The sequence below is a fragment of the Drosophila nasuta genome, chromosome 2R, assembly GCF_023558535.2.
Source record: "Drosophila nasuta strain 15112-1781.00 chromosome 2R, ASM2355853v1, whole genome shotgun sequence".
In the NCBI taxonomy this organism is placed as follows: Eukaryota; Metazoa; Arthropoda; class Insecta; order Diptera; family Drosophilidae; genus Drosophila; species Drosophila nasuta.
In genome coordinates, this window is record NC_083456.1 from 9,400,828 (window position 1) to 9,425,587 (window position 24,760).

A 24,760-nucleotide genomic window follows, 5' to 3' on the forward strand; every position below is an offset into this window, starting at 1 on the left:
GGGATGTGGCAGAGTGCGTCGCTGATGCATTCATATTCCATTGGGTCCAGTTGTCTACCGCCTCAATGTGTACGGTACATTACTTGCCGTTCATTCGATTATGTCGCCGCGATGCGCGTTCCGTCGTTGCCACAATTCCCCCAACTCCCCGCTCACTTCACTCTTCGCACACTGCTTGTGCGTTACTTTTATAGGTCATATGTTGTCCCTTTCGCATCTCGAGGTCCACCTCCAACTCCATCTCTAGTTCCATCTCCTGCCTCAGTGTCACTGCCAACGCCTTCTCCCCACTTTCACTCCTCACCCGTTCGCATACAGTAGTCGTCGTCGTCGTCGAGTGGTCGCTTGTTTGTCTATTTGTTTGTTTATCAGTCGTCCAACCACCCACCCGGCGTACAAGGCTGCCAGCAGCATCCATCTAGCAACCATCCAACCAGCCAAACATTCAACCATCCACATTCATCCGCACACATTCAACGACGTCATCATTTTTTCCCATATGTATCTTTTTCCGGCTGCTTTTTGGCAAACTTTTTAGTTGTGTTGTTCTTCGTGTTGCTCTTGTTGTTTATTAGACAAACAGAGAACCTCATCGCACTGGCCGCCGCCGTCGCCTCGAATTCCCCAATGGAATATGCTCGTGTGCATAAATTCTAGTTAAGCATTCCCCAGACCGGCCCAGGGAGCACTTTTCCTCTCGCACTACTCTACGCACTAGCTAGCTGTACATGATTGAGTCTCTCTATACTATCTACCCCTGCTCCTTGCTCCTGCTTCAGCTTCTGCTCCTGCTTCGAGCACTTAGCACATTCGCGTCTGTGTCTGTCTGCCAAATTGGTTACATTTTCATAATGAGCAAAGCGTCGAGCATGACAACGAGTCGAACTTATTTCATCTTTGCCCCATCGTATCTGTAGCTATATCTGCTTCGATGTGTATCTGCTGATATGGAAATGCCATAAAAGTTCTTCGCTGCCCTAGACCACTAAACTTTTTCCCATTAATAATTTCCATTTTCAGAAGATTAGCAGCCAACGAAAAAGTTTCCCAATATCCCCCACTTCTTGTGGTCTCTTGGCGTTGACTTGTTGTATTTACTCTGCCTTATAGACTTATTTATGAATGCACGAGGGTCACAGCTCAGTTTTCGATCCGTATGAGAAATGGAAAGTGCTGTAGTGAAGATTCTCTAAGATCTTGTACCTGCTGCCCTGAAATCGTCACCCGCTGTGGAAGTAGAACTGCTCCTTGTAAAACTCTGGCGGCGCACAGCGGTTGGGAAAGGGTTCAGATTTCGATACGGCTTTGAGTTTACTTTTTGCGTCTGTTGCGCTCTAAATTCAATTACCAAAAAAACGAAGAAAACTACACAGAATTTTGTCAAAAAAAATGTGAAGCGTCTCTAATTTTCCGAGAACCACAACATTTCTGTTTCGCTGACATCGCAATGGGAAAAGTGAAAGTGACAAGAGCGCGGAGCCGCCGTTTCTGACAGCCATAAAAAGTGTAATGTTCTAACTGAAATTTGCCATCGAGGCAACGGGTTAAACAGAGAAAGGAATAGAGTGCGAGTATGTCTGTGATCTGTGATCTGTATTTGGTCTGTCTGTGGGCCACATGCTGCTCGACACCACAAATATTTGCCAACGCCAGCTGCCGTCGTGTCTCTGCGCTTTGTTTTGTGAAATGGACTACCGTCTGTCTACCAAATGGTCTTTATACGAATGGACCCAATCCACTGCGATTGGATCCAGCTAATAGTTTTGCAATCGTAAAACTTATAGATACTCAATGCGACGGATCAACGCACCAGATGTCGATGGAGATCGTAGTCGGCCAATGCGGATGCATTTTAGCTGTAACGCGCAAACGTTTTTTTATATTTTTGATATTCATTATTATTTAATTCGAAATAAAACTGCAAAAGCTCAACGATGGAGACAACAATGGCGTCTCACTGGCTCACTGGCAAGCATAAGGCAATGGCTCACCGCTGGGTGCAGTTCGCCAATAATATTAAAATGCATAAATAAATTGCAACTTTCGCAAAGCGGCTTAAGCGACCCATCGAGGCAAACGGGTTTCTCATTGCAGCGCAGTGCCTCGCCTTCTATCGTCTGAAATATAAATACTTTATTTAAATGCGGCAACTTAAGACACTAAAGTAGGGATTTTACTCAAATTGCGTCTGAATAATGACATTATGGAGCGGATAAAATGATTTCCAAACGACTAATTTACAGGGTATATTTTGCTTAATGAAGCTATGTAAATTAATGTTAGTTTCGGAATAATTCTAATCTTAAACGCAAGTGCTCTAACTGCAATTGAATTTCAGGTCAAGGGACATTTACTCAAACAGCCATTGGGCTTAGAGAGATAGAGAAAGAAAATGAGAGAGTGTCATTCCTTTCTGCCACCCCGTTAGCTAGGCAAACTACTATACAACTATTATTTACAATGGAACTGCGCATGTGCGAGTATTCTGTATTTTAGAATATTGGAGTACACACATGTGCTCGTTTAAAGGTTAAAAATGAGATTGCAACTTAGATCCTTGCATCTGAATGTGAACAAAAACAAACGCAGCAACTCCATGTGTATGCGTGTGTGTGTGTTTGTGTGATGGCTGCCAATATGAGAATAAATCTGAGTGCAGCTCTGGAATGTGTTAACGTGTGTGTGAGCGAGACAACTGCATTGAACTGCATCCTAGACTCGGGTGAATGTTATTGCTGCCTCACTTGCTTTTATGCACTGCCGATAAGCAGCAGTTCAGGCCTCAGCAGCTGAGCATCGGCTTTAATTTGACTGAATCGTGCTCACCCGCTCTATCCTATAGAGTTAGCCGTGGCAGTCATAACTTTCTCTCGATTTAACTTTGCGTCTCAAATCAGTTGGTTTGCACTTGCAAACACGAGTAGTCTGCTCATATGGGAAATAGAGACTAATGCAAATATCTGACAGAAAACAGTTAACGTCATGGCAGTCTTGGCCATGTTATCAGCACAACAGACATCAACAGATAATAAAGCAGCTTTATTGCTCGCATTTCTTGTTGTTGCGTTTGTTGTTGTTTTGGTTATGGCAGCTTTATGTCACTTTAAATTCATTACTCTCGTCACACTCCAATTTGTCAAAATATTTACTATGTCGATTAATGAATGCGCGCTTTTGATTCACATTTTATTGCCGCATTTATTGCCAACAACAACATCAGCAAAAACAGCAACACACAGTGAGGCACGAGACTGACACTGGGGAAGCCTTTACTCGGCACTATAAACATAACATAAATAAACATTCATATGGTTTATGGTCATTTAAATGCCGTCGATTAAGGGTAAGTATTAGATACACCTGCTAATCCGGATGGGAAATAGTTGCTTAATAAAACAATTATTAGAACATTATCAATCGGTAAGCACTACTTGATTAGAATTGAGTTTGCACGACTGTAGAATACCTGGTACGCTGAACAACAGCAATGAATAATTGATATGGGCATTTAAAAGGCATATTATACATTTGAGTATATGAAAGGGCTTTATTTAGCATTCAAAGAGTATAGTCATTAAATTTTATGGCACAGACGCTTGTTGATATGGCTTTATTTAGTGGTTTATGATTAATTTTAGCAATTATTAATATCAATACTGGGAATAATAATTCTTACTACTCAATAGTTGCCAAACAAAACTTATTTTGAATATGATTCGTACTAGTTTCAAGCAAAGCTAACTGCAGTTACTTTTAAGCCGTAAGCAGCTGATGCGAAAACCGTAGAGAAATCTGCCAGGTGCCAGGTGGACCATTATCTCCCTTGTGTCATTATTGTGGCGCGTGCTTTGTTTACAGTACATTTGAGCATTTGAAAAGTGCGCAACTTAAGAGCGACTATAGACTGTTTTGTTGGACTCAATGTGTGGGGCGTTCTGGGTGGTTGGGTTCGATGTTCGCACGTCGAGGCTGAAACTGAAGCTGAAGTGATTGGCACTCACAAGGAATCTTGTGCTGTGACTTTCAGTTTTGTGCTAGAGTATTTGCGACAAGTGGAATTCAAGGAACGTGATTTTCGGTGTCGTTGTTGCTATTGTTGTTGTGCGTAAAATTATGATGCGAAACGAAAATGCGAACGAGTCAAGTACGAGCCAAGAATGAATGAGAAGTTGCTCGTAGTATCAACTTATAGGGTATACTATGGCTATGTATGTGCATACTATATATGCTCAAGTACGTGCCTCAATACATACATACATACAGTAGGGAATTGTGGGAGACAGAGAGGAAGGGCTGGATGGCTGAAATTGGCAAAAACAACAAGGAAACAACAATGGAACATGCCCATGATGATAATGGAATGGTGATGATAGCTTTGCTTCGCTTTTGTTGTGTTTCTGCTGCTGGCTGGCAATGAGCGAAATGGAAACTCGACGAAATCAACGAAAATAAAAATCCGAAAAGGAAAATCAACAACAACAGCTACAACTACAATAACAACAAGGCACCGAATGAGGCAAAAAAGCCAGAAACCGAAATGGAAACTAAAGTAAATCGCTTTTAGACATTTCTCTACACACAAACACATACACACTTTCCACATTCCTCCATAGATACACATGCATACATATATAGTAGAAAGATAGATATACATAATGTCTGCGGGTCGCGTCACATATATTTCAAGTTGCCCATTTTTTCGTTCCGCCGTCTCGTTGTTTTCTTCTTCATTTTTTGTGAAAATATTTAATTTTATCTCAGAGAATGCAGCGAGAAACAGCCAAAAGATACGGCGAACTTCAAAAGCTTTCAACTAAATTAAATAATTTGCTTTTTCCCATTTGCTCTTTTCATCTTCTTCTTCATCTACTGCTGCTGCTGCTGTTTTCTTTCATTTCAGTTTGAAAATGGGAAAAATTCAAGAGAGAAAAGCGAATTATTTAGCAAATTGCAGGCGCTGCTGCTGCTGCTGCAGTTGACAACGGCAAAAGGAGCAAGGAGACAGCTGCAGAACAACGGGTAAGAAGCAAGAAGCAGAAGATGAACTGGCAGTTGCCAAGCTATAAAATGCAGAGCTCATCATAGCCAATGCAGTGTATACTCTGTAGAAAACAGAACTGGCGACGGGTATATTGGTAAAGATTGCGTATTTGTAATGTGCAAATAAAATAAATTGATATTGCTTTTACATGGAAGTGCAGGATGAATAATATTAAATGGGTCTGGCAGACATCCTGTAGTTAGATCTGAGTTGAATATGAAAACTTTAACTTTATTAAATGCAAGTCTGACACGAAAATATATAAAATAAAATATGCGTCACTTTTATAAAGAAGCCGAAACTAATAAGAACAAATTTGTGTAAAATCAATTAAGTATATTAATAGACTTTTATAGTTAACTTAAGAAGCAGACCTCAGTTAGTAAAATAATGAATACAACTGCTAATGAGATAGACACCCTTGAAAGTAAGAGTAGTTAATATTGAAGAACATTCAAAACTATAAAGTGAGCATATATAATAATTAAAATTTAAATGTATTACAATTCAGTATTATAAAATTAAATATGAATAATTTAAGGTGAGAATTAAATGAAATCAAACTTATCTGCTTAAAAATTATTATTTAGAATTCCATATTATATATTTGAATGAATACTTCTAATTATGTTTCGACTGCTTTTATTTCGAGCTTAATCACCTGAATAAGCTTTTCATTTATATACTTTATAAACCAATTAATAATTGTTTTTCTTGTGGTAAGTTGCAACTATCTGACTGAATAAAAATATACTTCTGCGGATCATGATAAATATCTACTCGGATCTCCGCTGTCAGTTTTAAAGTCTCAGGTCTCAGTGGGGACTCGGAGTAAGTCATGTTGACAGCGCAAATGAAATATGGCCGCAACGGAAATGCTAAATGGAAATCCATTCTCGATTCCCATTCTGCCTGTCTGCAGTCAGTGCGTGAGTTGTGTGTGTTGTGGTTGTGTTGTTGTTGTGGTTGTTGTTGTTGGGGAGTGGATAATATCAATCAGCGGACATTCTTCATTTTTGTTTACTCACTTCACTTTACTTCACTTCACTTGGAGACTCTGCTTCACCTTTGGGCTTTGGGCTTGAAGCCATTGTTGGGCTTCTGTTTGTTGCGTTTTGTTTGTTTGTTTTGGAATGAATTGTTGCTGCTCAGTCACATCGATGCCTTCCTTTGCTGGCCATTTTATTTATTCCAACAGCACATGAGTTGCCAGTCAAAGTCGTCGTTGCGATTGAAGTTGAAGTTGCAGCTCAAGTGGCTGAAGCACACACACAACTCTGATCAAGATACGTTCTCAAATAAACATTGTGGAACTGCAACTAACTGTGCCTACCCATTAGCTTGGCCAATGCCAATGCCAATTGGCCACGGCTCAAATCGATTCGATCGAAGCCAAGACGACAACTTGCAAAATCGCGAAGTCGCGTAGTTGCATAGTCGGCGTGTTCAATCGATTGTAATTGCAATTCAATTAGCCATGCAAATGGCAATTGGAGTTCGCCAAGCACCTTGATAGGCAGTGAAGGCCAATTAACTTTTACATACCAAACGCAAGATAGCGAATTCAAGCAACTAATTTCATTTTGAATGAATTAATCGCAAGTTATTTATGAAGATATTAAATAAATTTCCTTTTAATCGCAATATATTTTGCATGCTTTTTTTGATATCTAAACCCACTGTGCAACAATTGACATTGTGATTTACAACAATAAAAATTATTCAAGAACAGCAGCAGACATATTTGCTTGTCCGCCCGCCCCTCCCCTCAATGCTAGCCCCGCCCGGACGCGAATGCGGACGCACCTGTACAGTGAAGACCGCAGGCGAAGCCGTCGACGTTTTGTCATAAAAAAATAAAACGAAATTGTCATCAGTTTTATGACTCGCTGCTGTTGGACTTGAACTGCGACTGCGACTGGAGATGGGGACGAGGATGGGGATTGAGTCAGCGTATTGGAATGGAATGGGTCATGTTTGGGGCTCGTGCTGATTGCGTGTGTCGGAAAAGTCGTATATTAGGCAGCTCCTTAAAAAGTCACTTGAACTGAGAACGGATAATGGAGAAAGGAGAACGGTGAACGGAAAACGCAATGTTAAGTCATAACGAGCCCAACGTTGAGCGATGGCTACTGGAATTTTCGTTTGTGGGCCTCAATACATTTAATGACCTGTCAAAATTATCATAAAACAATTAAATGCACTTCTCACTCATGCCACTTTATGTTGATTTTTTTGGTTTTTGGACTGCCTAAGCCACATTTCCATTTTCATTTCCATTCTCAATCTGAAATCTGAATGCAATGGCCAACAGCCAGCAACCAATGGGCAATGCTTTTCGCCCGTTTTGTCCTTCTGCGTCTTCGTGTACGTCTTGGCCACTGACACTAATTGGCAGCTTTATGGCCCAGTTAAATCGTAAAACTCAAATTTTATGCTTTGTCACTGAAACGATTATGACGTCCGTTCAGTTGAGATTCAAATCCCAGCCAGCCAGCTTGCTGACTGCCTGGCCAGTCCTCGGGAAGTGAATATAGAAGTCATCCGCTGCTGTTCTTACGGTAGCTTAGCACTGTCGGGATTTATGTCTTTACTCGCAATATTTTGCGCCAATTTACAGTTTGATTTTAGTCTTAAGTTCTTCTTGTCTTGTGTTTATTTATCGCATTTTGCACATACTTAACTTTTTCCCTTTCCTGGCCATGTTTTATGACCCACTCGACGATGGTTAAACGACTTTCAAGTGTATTTAGGCATTTACTCAAATCGACAATATTAAAAATAAAGAGAATAATAATCAAATTAAATAAAAATGTTTAATTATTTATTAAGCAATCTTAAGGCAATATTCCAGTTAAACAGGCGCAAGTGTAACTCATGAATGGATTCAAATATTCAGATGAGCAAAAGTAAACAATAAACAAAGAAACAAAATTCGAAACTCTAAACGCTGATTTTTGTTTCAATAACAAACTAAATATATATATGTAGGTGTATAAATTTACATATAAACATGTGTAAACCTCGCAAGTATTCAGATTTTATGCTGTGGCACGCGAAGGTGAAGCTGCGACGAATGAGTAGAGAGATGATAGAGAAGAGTAAGGGCAACTTATCAGTTATAATTGAGAGCAGACCCTTCTCTTTGTGTTTCGTTGCGGATCGAAGCTAGAAGTTGATAACTCAAAAGGTTTTACTAGATATGAACCTTAGTGAAGACTCAAACCATTGTGAGCCAGAATCCAATTAGATTCGGTTACCGTTGGAATAGTAAAGCGGATGCTCTTTGCTTATTGCTGCCAGCAATGTTGCTATCGTTGTCGTCGACGTTGTTGCTGTTTCTGTTATTGTTGTTGTTGTTGTGCTTGTAATTGCACCAATCATTCTTATCAGCATTGCCAGCAGCCATTGGGGCATTGTTGCTGCTGTACACCCAATCGCCCACACAGCAGCAGCATTGCAAAAATTGCATCGGGTGGCCAACATTGTTGCCAAGTGGAAAAGGGAAAAGCGCATTATATTTTCCATCGCAACAAAAGTCCCTTCGAGACGGGTAGGGATGCTGGCGATGGCAAAAAGTTGTGAAAGCGAAGCGAACCGAACCGAAAAGAATGCAATGAATGCGAGCAAATCGTAAAAAAAGGAAATTGCATCAACCCAAAGCTCAGGAACTTGCGCAGGACTTTGAGATTCTCATAAATTCTAACAAGATTTCAAGCTGCGCCACGGTTTTCTCATTGGGAATAGAAGTTGCATTGGCTGTCGGCATCGAGTGGTGGTGTGAGAAATGCCCTTAGTCAGACCATCTAAGTACGTCCAATAAGCAAATGGCAGCAGCTGCCACACACAAGAGCGCAGAGCACAGGCCGCAGAGCAGAGGAGGGCGAAGAGCGAGCGCATGAAAACCAAAACAATGCGACGCTATCAAAAAATGAGCCAAACAAACAAACAGCGTGTTGCTAAGAGAGTCCCATGAACTTGAACAGGTGCAATCTGAGTAAAGAGCGCACTACAAAGAGCGACCACAAGAGAGAGCGCACAATGAGAGAGCCGGCAAAGAGCGAGACACCAATACTAATGCAAGTTGACGCTCTTAAGAGCAAGCAACTTAAGAGAGCGCTCACGCACACATTGACAATAAGACCGCGAAGAGCGCGGCACTAATACTAATGCGGGGGGCCACCGCTGTGAATGTATTAGTGAGAGCACTCTCGAATTGACAGCAACGCGTTCAGATTTAAACAATTTTGAGTTGTGCGTTTCAAAAATACATGTTTTCGATTTTGCAAAGATATATTAATTTTTACATTTTTAATAGATTAATGAATGTTAAATGTGCTATGTATATAGAAGATGTATTTTTAATTGTCGTTGTTCTTGCTGCTAATTGGCGAAATAAATTATAAATCTTATTGGCGTTGAAGTGTTTTCTACTTGGAACTTAGCGAGGACAACAACAAAGTGGTTCGAGTATTCGCTATCCACCCTCAGTGCTAGGATTTTCTATCTCCTTCTGCCTCACAATGTCCATTTCAACCCTAAAGCAGTGGCATTCCTTCACTTACCTCGACGACGTCGCTTCGCTGCCTCTGCTGCTGCTGCTAGCTCTGCTTCAATCCATTCCATCCCTGCGCCAGTTGAGGTCGCGGTCCGGGCACAACGCAGGCGCACTCGTTCAACGGTCGCCGCGACCGCCGTTACTGCGGCATTGCTGACAGGCAGGCAGAAAATTGCCGCACAAGCACAAACAACGTTGGCCTGTTTGCTGCTGCGGCTCTTTGTTCCGATATTTCAGTCACGTCACAGAACTTCACAACAGCCGCCGTCGCAGGTGAGTGTCGGTAGCACGCCAGCAGCATGGCCGCAGCATGGCCGCTCTCTCTCACATCCAAGATGGCTGCCGCTGCCGTTGCCATGACAACGCGCTCTCTTCTGTCATTCCATTCCATTTGTTAGCGTCGGCGCTCTCTCATTCACAGCACGCATTTGCTCACATACATATTCCGCATGGAGGTTTTCTGGTTGTCTGCCATTGGTTTCAGCCGACGGCATTTTGTATAGCTGCAAATGAAATATATTTACTTGATATTACTCAAAACTATTGAAACTATTCAATTTATATAATTGAATTAATCATAATATATTTTTTACTTTTTAGTGCTTATAAAAATTATTAAAAGTCCGTTTAAAATTAGAAATATTCTTTAAAAAAATATTTATATTAGAGGAACTATGTTATGTAAATGAAATTTATTTTGGCAACATGTACTTTTAAATGAAAAAATATAGTTCAATATATTGCATAACTTTTGATATAGTTATGCTATGCATCTATTTTATCTATTTAAATATTTGATTTAGTTTTGCCATCAACAACAATATTTGGTTTCTTTATATCGAGAAATTCAGTTTTTGCGTCGGATTTCAACGAATTCCACATTAAATTCGTACAAGGTGACAATATTTCATAGTATATTGCCATTTGCACGATTTTAAATAAATCGCAAAGCAGCTTAACATATTTTTGAGTTGCGATAAAAATGAATCGCCTTATAAATTACAGCTTAGTAGTTGAGTTTGACTAACTTCGATATGTATTAAATTATTATAAGCCCATCGTGATTGTTTTAACTGTCTTAATATTTACTTGCTTAATATCTACATTAATTTCTTAAATATGCCCAGCTTGTGATAAACAATTACTGAATAGAAGAAAAACCACGACATTTTCATACTTTTGCTTAAGCATGTAATATCGGTTCAAGTTCAACATTTTCTTAAGTTCTATGTGGCTTTATTTTACGATATTTTATAAGATTTATTCTCAACTGTAAGTAAACCACTTTGTCCACCAACAAAAAAAAATACTGAAATATGCGTTTTAATTTAGAATTCAGAAATCGAATTTATAATAAAACACAACATCGTCGCATTAAGTAAACTATTTCCGTGAAATGACCATAAATTTGAAAGCTGCTCAAGAACGGAACCAATGAAAAACTTCCAATTCGATTTACATTTGATATACTAACACAATCCCCCAAAAACAAACTCATTTTCCGAGATATCTGCGTTTGCTGTTGCTTTTGCTTTTGCTGTTTCTTTTGATGCTGTTGAACAAAAGCAGAAACGCCTCGTTGACATTTGCCAATAAAAATAAATAAAATACCATTTGGGGCTGGGATACCACCTACGATAGAGCCTCGGCACAAGGCACAAGGCACATGGCACACACCGGTGGAGGAGCGGCTACAAATAAATTCCGTCGTTTAGGCAAAGTCAAAGCAGTCAAGGCTCAGCAGCCGCCTGGGAGCACTCTAAGTCTAAGGGATGGAGGATGGATGTAGGCGTGCGTGCGTTGTGTACGTTGCGTTGCGCATTTTAATACAATTTAATGCCCCATCGAGCGCCACCTCTGCCATCCGCCATCCAAGCATCCATCCATGTATCCATATCCATTCGTCAATGTTTGGGGCTCCAAGCCGATTGCGAGCCAGGATGTGAAGCGGTATGGCAACAATTGAACCTGATAACATCGCGGCCCCACCGTTGTCCAACAGCAACTAGAACAAGAACAAGAACGAGAACGGGATCGGCATTGGCAATGGCAATGGCTGGATTCATAGAAATCCAAACAAAGCCTGGCAAAAGCAGGAGGCATAGAATTTCCGGCGCACGGGGGCACTGCCGTATTTTTATTGGAAATCGTTTATCTTAGCGTCAAATGGCCGGCCCAGTAGCAAGAACGTGTCCACAGTCAACGCTCAGTTGCACAGTGGTACAAATACATGAGAATGGAACTAATATTGAAGTTATATAATGTTAAAATTTGTTGTATTACTTAGAGAAAGTAATCTCATATATAAACTTTTCTATAAATAATTTGAATGTGTTTAAAATAATAATTTCTATTTTCTTTGCATGCTCCCACTGTCAAGTGTTATTGTTTGGGGGTCACCTCCAGCCATGAATCGGCTGTGCTTTTGCCATTTAACTCACAAACGACGGAATTAGTTTTCCGTTTCGTTGGCATCTCAGTTGCCGGCCATTAATCCGTGCCCATCTTCGTATGTCATTCAGTCTCCGTCTCTCTCCCCATCTACGGCAACAGTAAGTGATGACTTTGCCTCAGAGAGCTTTTCGGGATTTTCTACTTCATTGCTATGCATTATCGGTAGACGAAATGGATGGGGTTAGGCTCGTGTTGAATTGCACTAATTTAGTTGGCCCCCTCCATCTCCATGCTCCATCGCTTTTGGGAGAGCGCGTGAGTAGTTGTCGCTGCCTTGTTTTATGATGATGAGTTCGAAGTTCAAGCATGTTCAGCATAAAAACGCCTACGCTGGGCACGAAACATTCCAGCTGCTGTGGCCAATCTTGACAAGGACATTACAACGAAAGAGTTTGAATTTCGTAGACGCTTCGCTATGCATTCGAAACTATTAAATGTTGTGACGGCAATTATATTTCAGATTGCTCTCAAGGCTTTCATAAAAAACACAACACACAATAAACAAGGGCATGTTTCACATGAAAACGAGAGCAGTCTGATAAAAATTGAGTGCCGTCAAATGACCTTCGACTGATTGTGTATGAGTGTGTGATTCAAATATAATATTTCATGTTCATATCCATAACTGGAGCGACCTCTAATGTCTCAGAAAAAGGATTGCTCGCCGACTGCGGCCAATAAAACTATTAATGACCAGAACAAACGGGCATTGTGACGCTGCCTCTGTGGCTGCCTTTAGCTGTCTGCCCCTTGCCTCTTGCCTCCTGCCACGCATCGAGGTCATTCCCGCTGCGTATTTGGTGCGCAGTCCTCCAGCCGCGTAACTCGCTCGAAGCCATTATTAGTCCTGCTTTTTATTGTCGGCATTGAGTGTTTGTTTTACACAGTTGCCAGCCTATCTCTGAATGCATCTGTATCTGTAAGTGAACTCGAAATGTATCTGAATCTATAGCTGCAAATGAATCTGTATCTCCGTTGTCATAACGCCGTTGAGTTATGTGCAGGCTGTCAGGCTGATAAACCCGTTTCTCAGGCATTGCTTCGCTTTCGCGCCTTCGACTTAAGCCTTCAACTAATCCATGAAATGAGAATTGGAATGCGCTAAGCCGTCAGTCGCTCCATCGCTGTGTCTCTGTCGTTGCCACGCCCGTTACATGCTCCAAGGATGGTTAGAAATACTATTTTATACTCGTCTTGCCATCACCTCAACCTCATCCCCATCCCCATCCCCATCCCAATCCCCAACTCCATACATATTCACATCCATATCCCCAAAAACATCCACGACGTCGTCACTCGACGGTTTGCCAGTCAACCAAATGGCGATGGCATCTTGCCATGCAACCTGTGTACGAAGAGCTACAAGCCAAAGGCGTGGATTTCTCTGCTGTGAAAGGAACGCGCGAGCTTTCTAAGTTTTCATGTTGGCGATTTTATGCACGCGTCTACACTGAGCGAAATTTCATTGAAAACCAACTAAAGTCACATCTTAAAAAGTTAAATAATATTTTATTAACTTTTGAATAACAGAATGAAATCAACTGCAGACAGTATTCTAATTTCTATATAATTTCACTTAGTTTTTTCGCTCAGTGTAAGTGTAATTTAAGCCAAAGAGCAAAATGTGAAAACTGAAAAAAACAGCAACGAATAAGGAGGAAAATGTACAAGGGAAAAAATAAAAGCTGCTGCTGCTACTTGCTGCTCGTCGACATAAAACTTGCAAAATAAGTTTCGCATGTTTCAGCAAATTCAGGTAGGAAAAGGTTCGCTCCTGGATTTCGCTGACGAGTTTTCTGAGCAGTGAAGGGAAAGGCAAAGCTGCGAGTGAAGTGGGGAGGTGGAGTGGAGGCCGCTTGAATATGCAGCAAATATTCTTCAAACGCCTTGCCGCATCCATCGCCTCGCCTCCAACGTTTCGCCGTTCTCAGTTTTATATGCTCGATTCGAGACCCGCCCACCTGAGAAGCCATCGCGCTGCTAGGTAAATGAGAAGTTGGCAGAGCAAAGCCGTCGTCGACGTGCTCGTAAGCTGCCGTTGCCATTGCCATCGCCATTGCCAGGGGATGGGTGAGGAAACACGAAATGTACTCCAATTTAATCAAGAATTCTATTCTGTAAATGACTTGCACAAAAACACGAAGCAACGTTAAGTTTGGGGAAAAGGGCAAAATCTGTGTGGGTTGGGCTGCTTCTTCTTCCAGCTATTCTGCAAGAATTTTCATTTTCATTTCGCGTTTGAAATGAGCATGAGCTAAAAAGCTGAAAGCCAAAAAGGTTTCCCCAAAGGCCTGGGAACTGTTTGCAAATTCGCCATGAAAACAACTTTGTTGTTCTCAGTCTGCCTTATTGTGGTGGAATTTCTGAATATTTCTACTCAACTAAATCCCATTAACGACATGCACTTGAGTTAATACACACGAGTTTGTATCACCATCAAGATTTTAGATTGTAAGAAAGCTTCATAAGAATTTTACTATGTAAATGTATAAAACATTCATCGATAAATTGTTCAGAATTAACTGCAATTTTATTTACAATTTTTAGAAATATTTACTAAAATTCTAGACTTTCAGGGAGAAGCATGGGAAATATTTATTCGACTGAGTATGAAAGTTTATAAAATATTCAATGACAAATTGCCCATTCAAACTCAATTTTACATTTTGATATTATTTACCAAGAATAAAATTAATTTAAATTCAATAATACATATATGAACAGAAGATATATTTAATAATAATTTTATTAACTTGTTTCATCTTATGTCTTTTATCTAGTCACATTTAGTAATTCTTACATGTAAATATGAAATTTTACTACACTTCAGATAAACGTTAATAATTATTTAAAACAAAGGCAACTTTGCAATACAAAATATTCGAATCTATTTTAGTAATTCTTAAAAATCAGAATCAAATGCTAATTTTAGATATAATACATAAATTATAGTTATTCCATTATATGATAGTGTGGCGCTGTTAGGTGTGCTTAGCTCTTTCAAACCACTTAGTAGAGTTTTCTGTATTGAAGTGCCGCTGTTAGACGAACCAAACAAAAGCCAGAAAAACACTTTCCCCTTAACAAAAAGAAAAGACATTCCGCAGCAAAACCAAAAAAAAAATGTTAAATTATGCCGGGCCCCAGATACTCGAATTTTCCCATTTCCCAATACAGAAACGCATAAATTGATATTCGACTATTTATGCAGTCCCTCAGCGACAACAACGAAAACTGTACAAATATTTGAAATGTAAGATGAAGTCACAGTGGAAAAGCGAGAAAACAACAACAACAACAACAGCAACAGCAATAAATAGAGTGAAGAGGGGGGCCACAGATGGAGCTGGAGATGGAGATGAATGGCTGGCGTTGTTATTGAAATAAATTATTATAAATAAATACGCAAGTCGAATTTATGAAGTCGACGGTTATGATGTTGTGTTGTTTGCTGTGCTGAGTCCGCTGTCCGAATGTCCGTTAAAGACAGGCGGACAGACGGAGGTTGTCATTATTTTTGTTTATGCGTCGAAGCGAGCGAGTTCGTTGAGAGTCGAGCGCCGTTAAAACAAACAGCTTATTACGCCAATGACAGTTGCGAGGACACAGCGCATAAGGAGGAGGAGAAGGTCGAGGAGGGAGAGAGGGCGAGAGGAAGAGTGTGGCCAGGGCGCCAATGACGGTCATTGATAACTGAAGAAGTTGCTGGACGAGTGGAAGGTTGATGGATGGATGCCATGACTTTTTCAATTTGTTTATCTTTCGTTTGTCAATAGCTTGCTCCAAGCCTGCTCCTTCCATGGCCACAACTCTTGTTGTCTTTGGCTGTCTGTTTATTTTATTTGTGTGTGTTTTTCGCTTGTCTTTGGCTCGCGTTCCTCATTCCATGCTCATTGCTTTCTGGGCTTGTAAACATTCCGCTGCCAATTGAATTCGTTTCAATTTATTTACTGCACACCACGCGCTGGGGGATTTTGTTGTTTGTGCGATGCGATGTGATGCGATGCTATGCGGCCAATAACAACATGGAGCAACGTTTTTATGGCATCCACATCCAACCCTATTGAGTAAGCGAGTTCAATTAGAAAAGGAAATCGTTTGCTTGGCATTTCCATTTCAAATACTTTGACAAGATTTTCATTTACAATTTATGCAAAAACACATTCAATTGCAAGAAGCGCCAGCTGCTGCGATGACAATTGTCTCACACCTCGACATTTTCAACAGCCTGTACTTCTGGGCTTCTAGTCGAATAGTAGGCTTAATTATTGTCTGAACCTGAACCTGAAGATGGATGTTGGCAAAGCTTTATCTGGGACACTTGCTGCAATCATTTCGCTCTGTTGGGCAGGTTCGTTTTATTGCCAAATAGTTTTTGGGAACTTTTTTGTTGGTTTTCATTTCATCTCATCTCGAAGGATCCTTGATGTTTCGCCAAAACTAGAAACTCACATAAGAAAACTTTACGATACGAGTGCCAAAAAGGCCAAAGAGCGCCGAAGAGTATGTAAATACACAGAGCCAAATGTGTGTGTGGGTTTGGGTGTGGGTCGAGGGAACATCAATTAAAGAACTCTTAAATGCTTCACGCTAACAAAAACACAAAACTTTTCCGGCTCACTCATTTTATGATTGCCGACAAAAGTTGCTGACAATTTAATCAGAAATTACGACACATTTTTGCCACCACAAGAAATCTCTCTACGATTCTCTCATTCCCTCGACTGTGCTTTAGATATTTAATATATATAAAGAATTACACACGAGTCAAGCTTGCATTATTTTTTTTTGCAGTGCACACAGCCTTAAAGTTCCTTGACTTTTTTTTTTGGCTAGCATTTCGCTACGCTTCCTTGGCACTTGGAATGGCTTTGCCCAATAACGCGAAACGAAGCAAAATTTCGTTTGGCTCCAGCAGCGCGGACAGCGATCTTTGTTATTTTACGATGGCTGCCACTCCTCCAGTTTCAGTTTCCCTCCTCCCTCTTGTCCTGCCCCTTGTCGTTGTCCTCGCCTTAAACGCCACGGCTACAAAACTTGAAATGCAACCAGCGCGAAATTGCAACTGTAGCAGGAGCCATGACTGTAGCTCTAGAAGTTGTTGTTGCAGTTGTCGCTGTTGTTGGACCTGGTTGTTGGGGACTGTGACTGCAATTGGGGTTGCAACTGAGGGCTGGAGGCGCCAGTTGGCTAAGCCCATATAAAAAAGTTTAGTTAAATTAAGGTGGAGCTCGAATGAAATCATTTTGCCGCTGCAACCGAGAAACTTGGCTTCCAACACTGCACAACATAAGAAGTCGCGTTTCCGTATCAATCTATAGAATATCATTTAAAAGATTAATGTTAATGGGTTATCGGAGTTTATTAAAGAAATTGCCGAAATAATAACCAATTATTATCCCTTTCATATTATTTTGAACAATTATAATATGAACTTTTATTGGCTCAATTCATAATCAAGTAATTTCCTCAAATTAAGAATTATTTCAATATATTTTATTACTCATTAAATTCGTGATTTTATTTAATTAATCTATAATCTAATCTATATAATCTATCTATATAATCTAATCTATATTGTCTTTTAATACTTTACGACACTTTAGAATTTAAAATTGTTAGTAAAGAAGCAATAATAGCTTTAATTATACACGTAAAAACAAAACAGATCAAAAATCATATTTCAGTATTATATAAAGGAGAATGGTTAAGGTTTCCTTTTTTTTATTATTTGCAATTTCAAGAGTTCGCAAATTATATTAATCCCTGTAAATATTGGAAATGTTTTTTCTTCTACCTCTTGTTAATATTTGTGAATTATAAATTCATATTTTCTGTTTCATTTCAGTTCTTTCTATTGCTGCACAGTGCAAGCAAAAGGCAAACAGGACGCAGCAAATGCCTTGCAGAGATAGGAAACACGAATGAAAGAGAAGGAAAGAGAGATGGAAGTAGAGTGAAAGCAACATAGAGAAAGGGAGTGAGCGAGAAAAAGAGAGAGAGAAAAAGAGCGGAGGGTTTGAGGGACTTAGATGACGTTGAGAACGTGGCATTGTCGTGACTTGGTGACTTATTACTTTTCGTGCTTCTCCTCCATCCCCAACCACATCCAGATCCAGCTCCATCTCCATCTCATGCTGTTGGACTGTCAACTACCAACTGGCAACTGGCAAATGAAGTCGTAAAAAGATTGGCCAAAAGTTTTTGTGTGCTGCGCACAGAAGTACATGCATATAAAAATGGCGAAGTTGGGATTAGTTTCATCAAGGATAAGCCAAATGGCTGGACACGACGTTGACGCTGCACGACGCTGGACGACAAAGCTAGAGCTGCCAACTGGCAACTGGCAACTGGCGACTGGACTGGGATTGGATCTTAGCTATTTTGCTATTTCAGCCAGAAACTTTTTATGCAGTTGCTGGCCAAGTTGGGATGTTTTTGGCATGTTTGTAATCGTGGTGGAGTTACATAAACGGGCAGCAACAATTTTACATGCTGCCACGTAGATACATCATATGTGGCATCTTTATCGTGCCTCACAACCTCAACAACCTGCTCTCATATATTTTTAGAGAGGGGGCGGAGAAGTATTACCTTTATGGTCGCATCACCTCTGGAAAAATGTCATCTAAGCACGTTTGCAGGATCTGCATAATTTATGTTTGCATGTGGCGGACCAATCCTCATCCCCTGCTGAAGTGCCTCAGCTTTTTGCTGCCAGGGATTACCCTAGAAAATTAGGTTTCCAGTTTCATGGTCGCGGATGTGGATGAGGATGAGGATGAGGATGCGGCTGAGGATGAGGATACGGACGAGAGACGGACGCTGTGTGGAGCTCATATAAAAACGGCACGACCTGGCCGCCATCTTCATAACTCTGCAACTGAGGTGTGTGCCGGGAATGGAGGAGGGCAATGGTTGGGTGGTTGTTTGGCAGCGAAGAGGTTGGGGATGGGAAGCTGCACGCTCAAATGAATTTATATATTTGTGTGTGCTCGTTTTATGACTAATATCTCGGAATATCTCCGAGCATGCCAAACGACAGCATCGCTCGACAGCCGCACTATCAGCCCCGCCCCTCCCATGTCTCTACCACTGTCCACGACAACGACAACGACAACGGCAACGACATCCCACATCCCACACAGAGTCGCATATTTTGCAGCGCTACGAAAAATAAAACACAAATATAAACCCGGGCAAAAACAAGTATAAAAATTTGTTTTTCCAACATTTGCCAACGACCAGAAAGACACGCTGACGCTATCGTTGTTGTTGTCGTTGCTCTGGTTGTTGCTGTTGACATGAGGCTGCTGTCGTCGCTGTTGGACGTGCCCCATCCACAGTCCAGACAGAATCCCAATCCAGCCATACACCAATCCAGCAAAAACCACCCACACCACGGGGCCAGCATGTTATTGTCGTTGTTTGCATGTGACGAACTCTCAAAATGCTCATAGCAGCCATTCATTCCCATAGCTCAGCTCAGTTCCAGGTGGTTCCAGCCACCACGCGCACCGTTGCCCCAAACCTATTTGCTTAGGTAGCATATGAAGAGCATCAAGCATTTACCAATTAACATACGATTTTTCATTACGTTTCAGCTAGATATAACTTGAAACAAATTATATTTGTGTTTAGTTTATAGCAAGTTGCCAAATTAAAGTCGAAGCAATTATGAAAGTAGCACTATAATTAGATGAACAGTATATAAATAAAGTTGAGCAAAATTAAAGTAAATTTATCTGGAATAATTATGCCGAAATAGCTCCGAAGAGGTACCAAAGTACTTTACTTTTTGAATTCCGAAATTCCATCATAAAAGAATTAGAATTTCATATTAATTTCATTCATTATATTTTGCTTAAACATTCAACAAATTTTGCTCATTGCAAAGAATTTAAATTGCTTCCAAATATAATATTATGCGATGCATACTCGTATGATCTAAATTGGCATTATTTTAGCACCACTGTAAGACTGATAAAACAGATAATCCTTGCACGCATCTCTCGCAGTTTCGAGCATTTTTTTTTATACCTGCTACCCATAGTGTAGAATGGTATTATAATTTTGTGCTGTCAGGAAATGTATGTAACATGCAAAAGAAGGCATCGCCGACCCTATAGAGTATATATATTCTTGATCAGCGTCAACAGCCGAAACGATCTAGCCATATCCGTCTGTCCGAACTCTGTAAGAACACCGAGATCTTAGATACTAAAAGAGTAGAGATAAAATCTTTGTCGACAGCACTTGTTAAGTTTCCGTCTCCCAATTTGCCAAAAGCCGAATAACAATTGTAAATGTAAAGCTTGAGTCGTGAATTTGGTACATAAAATAATAACTATATTCTTTATGATTCCTGAAAGTTTGGTTGCGATCAGATAAAAAATGTGGAAGTTATTAAAGAAAAACTGTTATATGGGGAAAACGCCTACTTTCTAAGGGTCTTGGAAGCTTTAGCTGTCAATCTGGTATAATCTGCACTCTATGGTATATACACTGCATCGATATACCAAAAATAGCTTTTGGTATGTTAATTATCATTTTTAGTATATTAATTTGGTATATTTCAAATGAATACCGCACTATTTTGCTTTTATTCAAAGTGTGTAGCGGGTATCCCACAGTCGAGCACACTCTTTCTTAGAGTTCTCACTTGTTTTAGTTCGGTTCGACTTGGTTGGGTTTGCTTCAGTTTCGGGTCTCGGATATGTTCTGTTCAGTTTTTGCTTACTTCTTATGCATGTCGCATGAGCAATAACAATATTTTCAGCACTGACACTGCTTCTGCTTTTGCTTCTGCTTATTCTTTCGATTTGCTCATTTATTTCTGTTTTTACGCTTCGCCATTTGCATTGCGTCGGAATAAAGGAGGCAGGCGGTGGCAAATGTATTCTCCCAGACGCAGACTTGCGAACTGGGAACTGCCAACTGAGAACTGAAAACAGAATTTTAAATTTATGTAGATACTTGGTATATACATACATAAGTATGAATGCGCATTCGCATTCGTTATACACATGTGAGTGGCAGGCAGTCCGATTCCGGCTGGGATCACGCCCGCCTCCCCCCTAGCTAGGCACAGGCATAGCCACATAGCCATAACTTCCACTTGGATTCTGTTTCCCATCAATAAAATGCACGGGACACGTTCACAGTGCGATGCTTCCTTCCACTTCGATTGAAATTGAAAAACAGCAAAAAGTCCGCACACACATATTGAAAACTCTGGTGCTGTGCTGTGTGCGCTGAATATGGAATTCGTCATACAAGTATATATCTATAACATATCCCATAACAGAACAAAAATTATTATAGTCGGATGTGGCAATGTGATGCCGCGAGACGCGACCATCAAAGGTTGTAAAGTTTCCTTTGTCTTGTCCCTCATAATTGGCCATCAAAGCGCCCTTATGGCCAGCTGCCACCGGAAATTAAAGTATTCTAAAACACGGCTTTAACTTTGAACAGCTTAAAAGGAATTTTTAAAAAATTCTTAACAAATTTTAATAAATTAAAAATAAATCCCTAATGTACTCTACATAAATTCCCAATGAATTACAATAAATCTACAAATATTTCCTTGATGCACTTTTAACTAATTAAAATTTGCAAATAAATCCATAATATATTTTTATTAAATTTTAATGAAGTTCGCAATAAATACTTAATTAACTTTTTTAAAATTTCTCAAATATTTTCAAATAACTTGTGAAATATATTAAAAAAAAATATTTGTATTCTTCGAATAAATTCTCAACGTCAACGATTTCCAAATATATACATAATAAATTCGGAACAAATTTAAAGTCAATTTTAAATAAATCCTTAATAAATTCTTAATGAATTCCAAATAAAATGTGAATATTATTCGATTAAATTTCATATAATTTATTAACAAATTTTGAATAAATTGAAATTAGATTCGAATACTCCAATTCTTTTAGAGTGATGTAGTTCGTGTGAGGAAGCCATGTAATTAACGAAAAAGGTAACCAAACAACCTAATGACTTCGTAATAGAGCGCTTAGGCGCAATCGTTTTGCCGATTGCATTTAAGCTCCATTAAGAGGGGACGACTCGGATCGGATCGGAGCTGCCGAATGCAGTCGAGCCTTCAAATTAAAATTGAATCATTATTGAAATTCATTTAGCAGAGAGAGAGAGAGAGAGAGAATGAGAACTCTGACTCGATTCACCGACTCGACAACCTCATTAAAATGGATAGCTAAAGGCAGTTAAGGCGACAGGTCGAACAGCACTCAGAGCCAATGAGCTCGCTCTCTACTAACACACACTGCTGTCTCTGTATATATACATATATATATATATATATATATGTGTGTGTGTGTTTGCATTTGGCAAATTGTAAAAATTTAATTCGCATATCATGCGCGATAATCAGCGGCGTGCATTATAAAACCATAAAAATCGCAAAAGCGCGGCCATAAACCGCAACTGAGGCAAGTTGTGGCATCTGGAGGCTGAAAGGGGCCGCAGACGAGGGGGGAAAGGCACAATTGTCGCATGCAGTGCTAATAAATATCCGATTATATGGTAATTGTATGCTCGTTTAGTTCCCCCGGCAAAAATGGTTGTGTTCGGTTTTAGTTGGCAGCTCCTTTTTGGCGAATTCGACCGCCCTCGGAGGAAGAATTTGCATTTGGCGCAGCTGCAAATGGCAAATTGAATGCGCAACTCGATTGCAATTTGAATTTTAATAAATATTTATGCCACTCTCGCTCGGTCTCATTATTTGGCCAGCAGACTTCATCTTAAATCTGCAGACTCTTACAATAACAAAATGGAGGTGTTCAGAGAGTGGGGGGTTTAATTTTCATGTCCATTAACCAAGCAAAATGGATTTTGGGAGAAAGGATAAGCAGACGACAACCTAGAATTTCAAATTGAAGTTGACGCACAAAATCTACCAGAGTATAAATTCAAAATAAAGTTTAACGAAGCCAATCCGCCAGCCTTCCTTCGATGAGACCCAGACGAGACGCAGCATTTTGATGGAGCCACACAGAAACATTCACAACGAGTGGGAACGAGAACGGGAACGGGAAATGGGGGATCAGGAGCAATTCGGTAGGCGGCCCATGGCAAGCCCATGAAAGTTATCAAAGCGTGTTATTACGAGCAACGATGCGAAGCGGAGCAGCAACAGCTATTTCTCTCTCTCAAGTGGATGGACTGCCTCGATGATGCTGTGATGCTTCGCTGCCTTGGAGCCAGCCAGGGAAAATGGATTTTGTTTTCTCCGTCGCCGTCGCCTTTCACTCGCTCCCAGCACGCACGCAAATAATCAAATGAAACGCATCAAATTCGTGAAAGGGATAAAAGGCAACAAAATGGCTGTGGCGATTTTTAAAAATACTCGTACGTGTAGCTCGCTCACAGCTCACAGCTCCCAGTCTGCTTTTCTGTTGACGCAGCGCATTTTTGCCCTTTTTGGCTGGCCTCCAGGGGCAAAAGGGAGCCTGGGAATTTGGGCGTGCACGTGGGCGGGGGCGTGGCATATCAGCATAATCAGTATTGCCGAAACCCTGACGAACAGCTCAGGTTGCTCGAGCAGTAAATTTGTGGCTGCCAATGGTAATTCAATAAATTTTAAATCTTAACGCCAAGTGGCACAGTGGAACAGAGTCAAAGAAAACGCAAAATTAAAACAATTAAATAAGAAGTTCAAAATAGCAAGGTGAAAAATATTCGAAGCAAAAGGAAAGTATGATATTGGAGAAATTCAATCAATAGAAAATAAGTTAAACTTTACGATAAACTACTGTGATATAATAATTAATAAAAATGTCCAATAAAGATTTGAAATAATAAAAAATAATTAATATTAGTTTAAATTATCATATTATAATGTATATTTTGCAAAGTAATGAAGTTCGCTAACTAAGGCTTCTTACTGCACTTCTTAAAAGCAATCTGAATGACGATATCAAATTGTTTGAGCAAATATAATGCAGAGCAATAAAGCTGCATATTTTACAAGATTTAAAATCAAATTGATGAAAATTTTGAGGCAATGTTTCTTTAAACATATTGTAAATCATTTTCCAAATACAGTAAACTGAAAATTGGCATAAAAATGAATATTCATTTAATAATTTATTAAAGTTCTAAAATGTTCGTTAACGTATGGGAAATGCTCAATTGTGCTAACTGCTTGTGGCCCACTGTGCGCTGAAAATTGAAGGAATTTCACTCAGAATGCACGCCCATTGATTGGGCGGAACAAAAGTCGACCTCATGCCGGCTTCATTTACCGGCGAATGGCTGTTCAAAGAGCCACATACTTCATACAGCTTCAACTTCTACCTACTCCTTATTCCCGCAATCATAGTCCTACTCCAGTTCAAGGTACTCGCAGCACACAAGTGACTAGTGTGTGAGTTTGTTCGAGATGGAATGGAAAGGGACTTGGGGTTTGGTTTCAATTTATGATGCAGTGGCGCACGTGAAATTCTGTGAACGATTTTACGGATTTTTTAAAATAAAATTTACGGATTAAGTTATTGTGCGACGTATGCATGAGGTTTAGCTGCCACGCTAGACTGAACGAGAAAGGAGTCGGGGAGGACTGAGGAGGAGCTCTAAGGTCGATTACGTTTTACAACGCAAGCATAAAAGTTGATTGAAAATGCTTATTAGATGCAAGATTAGATGCGATGCGATGGCTGCAGCAGGCG

General features: G+C 40.1%; 1 long non-coding RNA gene across 4 annotated transcripts in view; it reads right to left on the reverse strand.

The window, feature by feature from the left end:
• LOC132786981 (uncharacterized) overlaps window positions 1–24,760 on the reverse strand; it is a 110,318-nt gene that overhangs the window by 71,104 nt on the left and 14,454 nt on the right. For 3 of the 4 annotated variants that reach the window (XR_009632491.1, XR_009632493.1, XR_009632494.1), the window contains exon 1: window positions 6,070–6,339. This is a non-coding gene — a long non-coding RNA (uncharacterized LOC132786981). Of the gene's footprint in view, window positions 1–6,069; window positions 6,340–9,606; window positions 10,103–24,760 lie in introns of those variants that run through there. The other variant, XR_009632492.1, reaches the window with a different exon arrangement.